The sequence below is a fragment of the Zonotrichia leucophrys genome, chromosome 14 (genome assembly GCF_028769735.1).
Source record: "Zonotrichia leucophrys gambelii isolate GWCS_2022_RI chromosome 14, RI_Zleu_2.0, whole genome shotgun sequence".
Classification (NCBI taxonomy): domain Eukaryota; kingdom Metazoa; phylum Chordata; class Aves; order Passeriformes; family Passerellidae; genus Zonotrichia; species Zonotrichia leucophrys.
In genome coordinates, this window is record NC_088184.1 from 8,727,367 (window position 1) to 8,737,178 (window position 9,812).

General features: G+C 46.2%; 1 long non-coding RNA gene across 1 annotated transcript; it reads left to right on the forward strand.

Moving 5' to 3' along the window:
• Window positions 1–5,347: 5,347 nt before the first annotated feature.
• Window positions 5,348–9,330, forward strand: LOC135454327 (uncharacterized). Its single transcript, XR_010442075.1, has 3 exons — window positions 5,348–5,454; window positions 5,727–5,790; window positions 6,841–9,330. It is a non-coding gene; the product is annotated as an uncharacterized LOC135454327 (long non-coding RNA).
• The last annotated feature ends 482 nt before the right edge of the window (window positions 9,331–9,812 follow it).

Consider the following 9,812-nt stretch of genomic DNA (forward strand, 5'->3'; position numbering starts at 1 on the left):
ACAGAGCAGAGGCAAAATTTAGAGACCTCCACTTTTGCCATGGAATTCTGCAAGAGCTGATGGCCTAAGGAAAGGTGAGCTCAGTGCTCTTGTTCATCTCTGGAAGGATGAAGAACATGTTTGGTATCTATTTGTCTTTATTTTAGACTGAGTGTGCAATATAGTCAACTTTTAAAACTCCATTGCTTTTCAGTAATTTTACTTCTCCTATTTCCTACAACACACATTTGGTGATTGAACAGATTTTTAGCTTTCCCCCCACCAATATTTGGTTTATTGCTTGTGACAATAGGTAAACAAAGAGTCTGTGTGGTGCTGCATGTTCCCAGTGTTCCTCCTCTGCTGCCGTGCTCCCAGCAGGGTTTGACAGGAGGGAGCAAGGCTGTTAGAGCAGCACTGAGCAGACACCACTCACCCCTCCATGAATGCCAAATCCGTATCCCACAGACTGTCACCCTCATTTCAGCTGGTTTTCCCATGTCCCAACCTGAGATAAAGGCAATTTCCATCCTCTGCTCTCCTCTTACCCTTCAGAAAGCCTGGCAGGTGTTGTGTTTATTGCAGGAGCAGGCACAAAAACAGCCAGGCAGTGTTTCACTACCAGCTTTCCTTTGTACTGCAGAACCTTTTCACTGGGCACTCTGGTTTTGCAGCTCTGCCAGCACAGAACTGTGCTTGTGCCAGTGCAGTTTAAGTGGAATATTTCATTAAGAGATCAGCAGCAGGCACATGGAAATGACAGCAATCATTAAGTCTGCATTGCTTTGTTTGCACTGGGGAGCCCCAGGCACAGGCAGGGCTGCAGGCACAGGGGGAAGGATTCACACAGCCCTGTGTAAATCACTCCAGATTGCCCTGAGACACACTGAGAGCCTTCACCATGGGCTGGCCAGGCTCTGCTCTCTGCTCCTGGAGGCTGAGATGCTGCATTAATGAGTATGACAGAAGAGAATAAGGAGACAGCAGGTGAATGTGCCCCTGGCAGTGGTGTGTGGTTGATTCACACCATTTCTGAGCCCTGAGCAGAGGTGCTTTTCATTCCACAAATCCCTGCAGCGTGATTAGTTTGCCTAATACGTGCCCTGCTTTTTCTCAGGGCAGGATACAAATCCTGGTGCTCCCATTGGTTGGCAGCATCAAGGAGGCAGCGAGATTTGTGTGACCACCCTGAGATGGTTTCTCTGTTACTGCAGAGGGTTTCACACCTCGCTCCTGGCACTGCCCAGGGCAGACTTTGCTCTCTGCACTGTGCTGTGAAATGGGGGTAGTGAGGAGAAGGGGAGAAGGGGAAATGAAAGAAGGAAAATCTTGAAATCACTATGAAGAAAAAGATTGGTGTCAGGAAGGAGATGGATGCATGGAGGACAGAGAAAGAAAGAATTATTGAAACATTATAGAGAAACATAAACTGGAAAAACTTCTATCCATGGCACAAAAGAAAAGTGCTCTCAGGGTAAATGGCTGTAGTGTTGGATGTCACATCCACTTCAAACCCAAATTAGACCTGTTTTTCAAGCTTGGATTAAACAAGCCAAGGTAAGGACACACCTTTACAGCAGTGCACCTACTGATAATTCCTTTTCTGTTTGATAATAAATACAGCCTGTCCTGTGGTTCACCCCATCTCCTGTTTGGCCATACGGGGAAGGCAGCGAGTCTCCTGCACAGTCACAGCTCTGAACACCAGGACAAGGGAGCAGCAGGTGAGATTTGCAGGTGAGATTTACAGTGCAGTCAGTATGATATTTGTTTGTTTTCTCAACACATTCCTTTATCCACTAGTAATAAAACTGTAGAGAAACATGGACAAGTTTTATTATTTAATGCACCTGGTAAGAATTCAGCTAAAACACAATTTGAATCAGGATGGTCTGTGACAAGAGGCACGGGATTAAAGTCCTTGTGACTGGGAATTTGCAAAGCTGCAAATCTTCATTTCACAGGGAAAACCAGCAGAGATAGGTATTTCAATCAGCATATCTCTGGTATATTGAGTTATTGCTATAGCCTCTCTGGGGCTCTGCCTAGATAAATCTCAAACTGGCCAAACCATTTGGATTTAAAAAGTTTGTACTTGACCTTTGCACAGACAAAGTCCCAGCTGTATTAAAATGAATTTGATCAAGCAAATGATTTGTGGCTTTCTGTTCTGAGCATGAGAAAACTTCCTTAAGTTGGGGAGACAGTGACCCTGGCCAAGAACAGCAACTTCTGCTGGAGAACCTTGAGCTTCCTTCTGGTGTGTAGGTGTGGATGGTGCTGGGTGCAGTGAGGTTTCTTAGGGTGAAGATTAGATCCCCCCTTAGATTCCCCTGCTGCAGGGAATGGTTACAGTCACCTACAATGCACAGAGGTGACACTACAACCTCTTCACTCCTCATCACATTAAAGATATCAGCCAATACAACTGTGCCACCCTTGAATGCACTTATGCTTCAAATAAATGCTTGATTTATAAGTGCTTTTATTTACATCTGCTGGTTTCACACCCACGCTGAGGTGTAAAGAGTTTTTTCTGAGTGCTGCTAAGAATGGTGCTGGCACCTCTTGAATGCAGTGTCCTTAATGCCCTTTTCTGTGATATCTCCTCAGGGAAGAGGGAAATCACAGCTGGATTTTTTTTCTGACCTTCCTCTTTAGTGGCATGTTTGGTGAAAAATATTGGCCCCTGTTGTGGACTGTCTGTATATCTAAAACAAAACAAAACAAACCCCCAAAACATGTTTGTATCCCTCAGCTGATTGAACAATCCCCTCCGTGGTGTGCTCAGGGTTTCCATTGCTGAGACTGTCACCTGCTGGCCACGGAGAAGCTCGCCAGGATCTCGGGAGCAACCTCAGAAACTGATGGATTAAATACTTGGGTTTGCCTTTGGAAATTACACATTGAGATGTCCCTGGTTTATCTAACCTAAACAGGATGGTAATTCAGTAAATTGAGGTAGACCAGGAAAGCTTCCTCATTTATAAAACTTTTAAATTTCATGGAGTTTTAATGCTAAGGAAACCAGGTGCTCATCACAGTGAACATGTGGGGTAAAATACTGGTTCCAGTAAATTTAACTAAGCTTAACTATGGCAAACTAAGCCATAACCAATTAGCAAAGGAAAGGAAAGGAAACTAAAGGCTGGTTGTCCTGCCTCTGGCAGATTTTTGTCACATTTAACCATGGATACAAGATGACATTCAGAAAGGGTCACATTGTACTGACCAGCAGAGCTCCACAGGAGTCAAAGGACCTTTACTGAAGATCTGCACCACAGCTTTTGCAAGAAAGGAAAAGAATTGCTCTGAAAAGCTCTTTCAGCCCTGCCCTTGCCCTGCCCTCTCATCTGTTGTCACTGATAGCTCATTTTCTGCCAGTCTTTGGGCCAGAATCTCAGCTGGTGTGAATCACAGCTGGAATGAGGCTTTGCAGGGTGGTTTATCCTCCTTGTTTTAAGGAGTGCTCCCCTGTTCCCCCCAGACCTGAGAGCAGGTTACTGCAGTGCCTGGAATGCATTGCTCAGGTGTGATTTTTCTGTTTCAGACACAGAAATGAGTTCTGAGCTGTACAACAGGTACAACTGCTCCTGTGATCCCAGTGGAGCACCACTCTCTAGAGTTCTTCCCAAAAATCTGGTTTTTCTTACATAATGAGCTGTGTTACCAGCATCCTGCAGGGCTGCTGATAGGAAAGGAAAGCTGGTGCCACAGAGGCTGTTTCATGACAATTATCCTCAGCTCACTTGGTGTTACACAAGGGTTTTGCTGCTGAAAGCATGTCTAAAGTAACCCTCAAGTTCAGTGCCTCATGTCGTACTGAAACTTTAAAGAAGAGATTTTTCTATGGATGTTTTTCCATAAGCCTCTTAGTTCACATCTGTAAAAAAAAGATTTCATGCACTTTAAAGATACTTTTTGACTGTCTGTAGCAAATCCCTAGAAGTGAATTTATGCAAAGTGGTCATATTTTTATTTCTTATTAGAAATCAGAATTATTTGTTTGGTGGGGTTATTTTTGGTTGGTTGTTTTTTTGGGTTTATAGTTTTCCTGTATTTCCCTTCGGTCTGTTCTTGTGCTTGGACACTCACAAGCTTTATTGTTGCTAGAGAACACAGGGTGCCTGGATGTCTGTCTTATGAAAGCAAGTGGCTGCTTAAAAAGAAAACCAGAGAGATTAGAGGCTGTGTGAAATCCCACTAAATTCAGTGAAAAGCATAACTTCAAAGAATTTGGGATCAGATTTCAAATGCATATCATGAGAGACTTTTGAAACTGGTGGATTAATAGAGAATACTGAGTCTCCACCCCTGTACAGGACAGAAAATGCCATTCACCTGCCCCAGAGTTACCTCCCCACTCCCTTCTCTGTGTAAAGAGCAAAGCTCTTCAAGGCCATTCTGTATCAAGAGAACTTGAAGAGCTCTGGCTCACAACCAGGCAGAGCCTGGGGCCAGTTCTCAAACACCAACAGGGAGAATCCACAGCCTCTCCATCTTCATTGAGAATTAACAAGGCTTTGCCTGAAATGCTCTTTTCAAATCTGTGAATGCTAAACTAGAAAAAATCCCCGTGGCTTCCTTCTCTGCTTCCCACCCACACTGCTCAGCAAGTGATTTCCCCAGAGCTGGTGGGAGCTCTGCTCGGGCGCAGGGTGGCTGGGGAGCTCTGTGCCCCAAGTTACAGAGCGTGGGCTCTCCAGGCTGTCACAGCCTCTGCAGCCCCATCCATCACTTCATTTATCACATGGAGATATAGATTCCCTTTAAAACTCCTCTTCTGCTGGTAGATTTACTTTGCACCAAGACCTAGTGTGAGTTAATATTCTTTTTGAGGGGAGATAAAGGGCAGTGGAGATTCTAGCCTAAAGAATGTAGCCTGTGAGTTTTATCCCTGCATTGCACACACATTTTGATGGTCCTTGCTGTGTGTTTTATTGAGGCTGAGTCATAAGCAAATCTCAGTACTGTGGAAGGAAGGAAAAATGGAGTTTGGGCAAGAACATGACATGTCACAAATGGATCCAGCAAAGGGACTGCTCAAGCTGTGAGAATGCAGTGACATATCTCAGCAAAAGGAGAACTGAAGGTCAAAAGTCCTTGTGTTGCATTTCAGTTTTCATCACCTGAAGCCTGTCTGGACTCAGTGCTGTTTCTGGTGACAGGGCCATCACAGTGAGATGAGCCAATCCTGCTCGTGTGCCTTCCCTCAGGAGCAGCCCCAGAGCTCACAGGGACCGTTTCTGCTCTTGTGTTTCAGTGTTAGGATGATGAACACCTGCCCAGGGCTTGGGGCTGACACAGGTGCTGCTGCTGGGGCTTGGTCAGGGCACAGCATTTTTGGCTGAGGTTGTTAAGGAAGGAGAGTGAAGCTCTTGTGTTATGGAGGCAGGAGTTTCCTTGGCATCCCTTGGGAATGCTGCCTTTGCCTGGGGAGGAGAGGGGAGCCACAGCAGCTGGGATGAGCAGAAGGTGCTGTTTTTGGGGAGACTCAGCCATGAGCTGCAGCGTGCAGCATCCAGGCTGTGCCACAGAGATCAGGACACTGCAGAGCCTGGGCAGAGAGCAGCCAGGCTTGGGGCTCCCCAGGGACCCACTTGGACAGGCACAGCTGGCTGCAGCTCAAACACCACTGACTCACAGCCAAGCCCTGAAATAGGGCAGGAGAGAGCAGCATGTTCTGCCACCAGTGTTTGACTTTGAATTTGTTTAGAAAGTTAAACGTCTTTTTTTTCCCCTCTCAGGTGATGCCTGGCTTTGAGGTCAGAAGCCTTTTGATCTTCATGGAGCTCACCACGAGGGAGAGGTGTAGGTGTTCCTAATCCAGAGATCTGCACCTTTTACCCCCTCTCCTTGGTGGCCACTGCTGTCACACCCTGAGAGGCAATGAAAGGCCAGGGACACTCATTTGTCAGGATGCTTTGATAGGAGCCACTGCCCTGCTGACAGGAGCAGCCCAAGTGTGCTCCCTCCTGCCTCTTGGGCAGACTTTGGGCCCTTCCTCTGCCTCCCTGGAGCTGTGGAAGGGCAGATTGTCCTCACTGCAGCCAGCTGCAAAACTGCAGAGTCTGAGGCAATGAGACAGCAGCTTCTGAAGGGGCACTCAGTGCCACCAGACACAGCCAGACCAGTGGGGCTATGGATTAAATTATCATTAGCAAAGCTACCTAGCAAGCATGTCGGATCTCAGATCTCAGTCCTGAGTGCTGAGCCTCCGAGACCAGCTTAGGGGGCTGGACTCCTGATGTTGCCAGAAGTGTCTGGTAGCTGGACTTTAACCTACACAGAGACGACAAGATGAGGGCTTCACCGGTGAATGTGAAGGGATTAGTAATTAGAGGGTGAGACACAAGTTAAGATTTATGTACAGGGGTTTAGAGGAGTAAGATGGAGGAATTGGGTGTGTCCTGTCCTCCTTTTCTTCCTCTTCTCCTCCATCTTCTTTGCCACGTGGCACCTTTCTATTGGTTATTATGAGAGTACACGAGTTATACAATAGATGGTATTGGGAAATGATAAATATTGTATACGTAGCAAAGGGTATAAAGATACGTGGCTGCCGGGGGGAGACAGTGTGCCCATGGTGACTGCTGAGCAGTCTTTGTTCGGCTGAAAGAACATCTTTTAGATAACAATTAATAAACATAAACCAAAAGAAGAACTGAAGCTCTTCTCGTCCTTCGATACGCGGGCTGCCCAAGGCACCTCCGGCCTTCCAGACCCTCAACAGCCCAGATAAACCGGACACAAACACAGCTGCAGAAATATGGCTCTTTTCCTCCCCCTCCCTTTGGCCAGCTGATGTTCCTCCTACATGGTACAGAGGGATTTTATTTTATTTTATTTTATTTTATTCAGGTTCAGGCTGCAGATCTGGCTGCACATTGGAAGGGGCTTTGGAGGACATTTGCTGTTTCTGAGGCCATCAACGATCACGTTCCTCCAGTTTCCTTCTGGTTTCTGCTCTTTCTTGGGGTTAATATTGCAGTAGGGAAGAATAAAAGGCCCTTTCTATCTTCAGGATCTAAAATGAAGGAACTGAACAGACAGAAAATTACAAACTTCATTTTAGAATTATTAATGGTTGAATTTACTGAACTCTTGGCCTTAAGGAACAATATCCAAACAGGTGCTGCCCAGGCAGAAGTCTGTGTTTGAATGGGCTGTGTGCACACAGAGTGTCTCTGCAGCATCCCTGGAAGAGCAGCATTGGTTGGCTGGGCACCCCAGCCCTGGAGGCTCCCAGCTGGCACTGGAGGACCCTGGCAGGACCAGGGACTGTGCCCTGAGGCAGGAGCTGGGCTGCCACAGCCAGAGTGAAGCCTCAAAGTGCATTTAAGGTGTTGGATTTTGCAAACATGGATGCAAGCAGCACTGTGTTTGTTAGCAAGTCCCCCAGCTGTCATGGCACTGTGAGTGTTTTCCAGCTCTGACCTGGCCAGGGGAGAGGGGCCACTCCTGGGGAGCTCCAGCTTCCTGCAAACACAGCTCCAGGTGCTGCACACAGACAGGTACCCACATAATATTTATACTTTCCTAATCTGGCAGCTTAATTTGTACAATCATGTGGAAAAAAACCCAAAACAACCCCAAACAACTGGGGTTGAATCACTGTTTTGTTTATATTTGAGAGAGAATTCACTTGCCTGTTGTTTGCCATTGCCCCCTCAGAAGATGGAGGCCTCTGGCCAGCAGGATGAAGTGTGGCTTTGTTTTACTATTTACAGAGGCTGGAAAGCACGATGGTGAAGAGAGAAAAAGAATGCAAATAACTTGTTTATCCCCAGAGATGGATGCTTTGTGCTGTCACAAGCTGTGCTGTTGACTCAACCCAGCTTTATTTCCCTGAACTGGGGGAGCTGACAAAGCTTGCTGAGGAAGGCTCCTAAGCCAGAGGGCTTTTGGTTTCAGGACAGCTCCATGAAGCATCCCAATGTTTTGATCTGGGGCATCAATTACAGGAGAAAGGAAAGGAAGGTGGGAAATAAAGACTGTAAAATAAAATTTCCAAGTGCAGATTTAAAATCCCACAGGAAAAGTTAAAAGCAGGGTTAAGGCAATATTTCCATCCTGCCTTAATGTGACTTTTCTAGTGTGGCCAATCTAAATTCAACATTGTAACTCAAGTCATATCATCTTGCATCCATTTCACAAGAACAAAAAAACAAACCAAACCAAACCAAAACAAAACAAAACAAAGCAGCAAAATGAAGCATCTCAGTGCACAAGAGTGCACATCCTGTCCCCAGGTTCCCTGCTCTCCTGCCTCTCTCTAGATGCTGAGTACCCAAACGCAGTGTGACCTGCCAGGCAGTGCAGCCTCGCTGCTGGGAATCTCAGGGAGGGAGTCCTGCCCAGGGGCTGACAGTGAGCTCATGTCCAGGTCTGGACAAAGCCCAGCTCGACCCAAATCCAAGCAGGAGAAAGCCACTGTCCTTTCTGTGCCAGCTGAATTGCTGGGCTGGAAAAGTCATTCATGTAAGTAAATGATTACTGATTGGCCTCTGTGTGGTGACTCCATCACCATCAATAACCTTAACACAATCTGTGATCCTTCCAAAAAGACCATCATTAGGTGGACTGATATCAGCACAGCCTCCCAAGTCCAAGGCTTTGATATCATCTCATAAATTAAGACGATTTTCAGGCCAGACAACACTTCAGTAGTCTATGTGGGAATTGAAGGGCTGCTGCAATGAGCCTTGTAAAATAAAATGCTGAATATAAAAAGGAGCAAACAACTGTTTGCCTTCAGCATTCTGGAAGCTGTATGTGGCCAAAATAATTTTAACAGATGTGATCAGATGCCATCTCCTTTCAGCATGGAGTTAACAGCTTTGCAGTTCCTGATGGCAGGGGAGAAGATCCACCTGCCAGGGCACAAGGGATGTGGTAGCAGAGAAGGGAGACCAACAGAAAAAGAAACTGCCAAGTCTTGCTGTCTGAGAGAAGTGAGGCTGCAAACAAATCATGCCATAGTTATCTAGACCCTGATCTGGCTTTCCCTGAAGTGGGTGCCAAAGTGTCCCTTGGTTCACACTGCACAACAGGCTCCAGCTTGTTTCATCTGTAAGTGATACTGTGCCCCTGCAAATGATCTGTGTGAGCAGTCAATGTGATTCCCTGTGCCAGTGACAAAGCTGATCTCATGGGGAGCTGTGCCAATGCTTTTAGACAGTAAACTTTTGGGCAAAAGTTATGTAAATGTTCAGATTAATTTAGATATGCAAGTAGCCCAGGAAAATCAATGGAATCACTTAGATGATTAAAATAACTTTGTCCAAAGTGTTTTTAGCCTCTGTATAGGTCCTTGATCTGTATGGATGGCTTGCACACTTGCAAAGATTAAAAAAGAACATTTTCATTAAGAAAACTTTCTCTGCTTGAATGCAGAGAAGGCGACTCAGTAAAGCAAGTTACTCTTTTCCCACTGGCATGTGTTGTGCCCAGGTCTTTATGTTCCAGTGTACAGACCCTGTCTGTGAGAGACATGAAAAGCTGTAATGCCAGGCTCTGTGAGTCCCTGATGTTTGCCAGTGTGGTTTCTTTATTTTTAGTAGTTCCTGGAGAAGGGCTGAATCCATCCATGTGCAAAAGATCCCAACTGACAGGGAGGGGAGGTATGCATGTGTTTTGAGACATGTGCCTGGGGTGGCTGTGGTTATGTAAGGGCTCTTTTGACATGGCCAATTACATAAAGTGGAAATACAGGGGAGGAAGGCAGTGGGTGAAGGCAGAGAAGGAATCTGGCTGTAGCAGTGGAGCCTGTGTCCCTGCAGGTGCTGGGAATGAAGCAGAAGGAGGATCCCCAGGTTGGCACATTTAAGCCT